At 35.6% G+C, this 2,902-nt stretch overlaps 1 long non-coding RNA gene across 1 annotated transcript; it reads right to left on the reverse strand.

The window, feature by feature from the left end:
* Nucleotides 1-1,789: 1,789 nt before the first annotated feature.
* On the reverse strand, nt 1,790-2,575 carry LOC137991034 (uncharacterized). The gene is made up of 2 exons (XR_011121602.1): nt 2,374-2,575; nt 1,790-2,282 (listed from the first exon to the last, which is right to left on the reverse strand). It is a non-coding gene; the product is annotated as an uncharacterized lncRNA (long non-coding RNA).
* Nucleotides 2,576-2,902: the final 327 nt, after the last annotated feature.

Here is a 2,902-nt window from a genome sequence, read left to right on the forward strand (position 1 = left end):
ATCCACACGAAACTATCTTGGTCGCCACATTTAAAATCTTTGAGCTAACCTTTTTCAGCAAGAGTGAAGAAACTCTTAAAAGGTAACGACAATCGCAGCTTAGATTAAGTTTATTTCAAAGGAATCATTCTAAGTATTACGTATTCAATCGCGCTATGGGGATCTTCAAAGTCACTACAGACCGGCTAGAGGACAATTCACATCAGAGCAGCAAGATTTATTTTTATTATAAAGGAATCTACTCGCAGCACTGAAGTCCTGGCAGCGACAAAATGGAAGTCATTATCGTACATTTACAAAAAGAGGATTGCAACCATATCTTATCAGGCATTTTACAACAGAGCTCCGGCTTGAATAACCTCTCTATTTACTAAACAATCTCCGTTTAGAAATCTCAGAGACAGTCTGAAAATCTACGTGCAACGCCCTAAAAGAGACTTTCTTCGATCTTCTTTCTCTCATCGTGCGTCTATTCTATGGAATAACTTACCCGTGTAGTTAAAAAGCAAACCAAACGTTGTTTCTTTAAAATTTGTTCTTAAAGCAAAATCTGACATTTTAGATAAAATAACATTTAATGGCATGCAGGGAATAAACAAAGACATTGTAAATTAAACAAATGTGAGAATGATATACACAGTAAATGAAATGGTGACAATGGAACCCACTGGAAACTCGGGAAAATCCGAGCCCCATAGCATAACTGCAATTATGAGCTATGCTGCCGTTATTTGACTCTGTAGCTGCGTGATGCAGCTCGAGTCAAAGACCCACATTTCGACCTTGCTCACCATAGAGTCTCCAGTAGCTCAGTGGTTAGAGCATGCCACCAGATCACGGAGGGTCGTAGGTTCAAATCCCATCTGGGGCTCGGATTTTTCCGAGTTTCCAGTGGGTTCCATTGTCACCATTTCATTTATTGTGTATAACATTGCAAATTTCATATATTAATGTTATTATTATTATTATTATTATTATTATTATTATTATTATTATTATTATTATTATTATTATTATTTTTAATTTCTTTTTATTACTATAGTCAATTATCTGTTGATTATCTTACTGGGTATTGTATTCTTTCTTATTCATTGTAAATAATTCAGTTTCTTAACATTTTTTTTCTTTTTTTTTTTGTAGATACACTTTATTTTGTAGGTCCACATCAGCTTTTTAGCTGCCTTTAATTAACCTACATGACAAATAAAGTATGTATGTATGTATGTATGTATGTATGTATGTATGTATGTATGTATGTATGTATGTATGTATGTATGTATGTGTGTGTGTATGTATGTATGTATGTATGTATGTATGATCAACGAAACGAGTCATGTCACGGTTCGCCGCTAATGTATTTTACTGCACTGTAAGTAAATGCCGCGAGAACGATAGGCTTTGTGCCCGATGTAGTCATATTTGTTTGTGAAACTTAGACTAAATCAACATCGCCTTCCTTTGGAAAAATAGCGCATGAATGGCCGAGCTAAAAGGAAGCACGTAGAATACGGGCAATAAGTCTGCGATCTTGTTACCGCTTTGATTTATGCATGTGCAAATCGCCATACCATCCTTGGTGTCGAGGCCTAATAGCTTGATAATCATATGAAATCGAGGCAATGAGTTCCAGGCAGCCAGTCCAAGATGGCTTCCAAAAGCTGAAATAGTATGGCGTCCCAATCGATATCCGTGAAAAATATCGTGGGACTCAGTGTAACGATTAGGATGCGTTCTCCTTCAACAAACGCAACAAAAACACCCACACGCACAAACTGACAATACAAAGCTACCAATTTCTAATATATTGCTTTTATTGTTTACAATGACAGGGCTTTTTGTGATTGCGTGTACTCTTACAGCTTGGATAAAATTAACCTCGACAGACAAATAAACTTTGGTCCTATCGCTCAGTTATTATCTGGTAAGAAAGCTGTTATGGTACGAAGAACTTAATTTAGCAATTTGTTTTCATAAATGCAATCTTTACATTCATTGCATTTAGGGGTCTTGAATCCATGTGGGTCCCCATCGCAGCATAATTTACCTAAAATACATACACAGTCCTTTTCCCAGTCATTTAACGGTATCTGTCTGATGGCATTCGTTAAAATTCTCTCATAGTCACAATCTTGTTGGTTTGGTTTCTTTCGCCTTGTTGACTCTGACAGGAAGTCGTCTTCAATTGTCGCTCTTCTTTTGTTCGTTACCAACGCTCTGTTATGTCTACCATGCAACTTTGCGGTGAAAAAGGACAGTATAACAAATACCTTGAAGATGCCAACCTGTGAGTAGTTAAACGAAAACATAAAAGATACGTTTTTGAACGTCGAAAGAGGCCTTTGCTATTTGACTTATAACCTGCTGTTAACTTACTGTATTCATTTTCCCTTTTCTTGACTCAGAATCGGTTCGTCACTCCAGACTATTTATTTACATCACCCAAACTGGGCGTTTCGTGGTTTTTGCAGCCATGTAAGTTATAGACTTCAGTCACATGACGAACCATATGTTTCCAATTATTGATATTTTCAATATTTGGTGGAGATGTTGAAAACCGTTTATTGTGTAAAAAACGAAGTCGTACTTCCAGTTTTTAAGGCTGGGTAATACGTAACTTTACTTTTTATATTAATTTTAATTCTGATTATAGAGTAGTGTTATTCTAATTATGGACATCTTTAATTTCCTTGAAATATGCCGATCATCTCTTTGAAATTTTGTTTAATTTATTTAAATTGTGACGTGTTGTTTTCAAATGTCTTTAATAAGTGGCAAAAAATGATATGCTACTAAAGTCATTTAGTGACTGGAAGCTCATAAAGAAACCAGAAGGCTTATTTCATTTATTTAATTTTTCTCTTTTTTTTAAACACACACGCAAAGCTCGTCAACTAAAAACCAG

Source organism: Montipora foliosa, chromosome 2 (assembly GCF_036669935.1).
Source record: "Montipora foliosa isolate CH-2021 chromosome 2, ASM3666993v2, whole genome shotgun sequence".
In the NCBI taxonomy this organism is placed as follows: Eukaryota; Metazoa; Cnidaria; class Anthozoa; order Scleractinia; family Acroporidae; genus Montipora; species Montipora foliosa.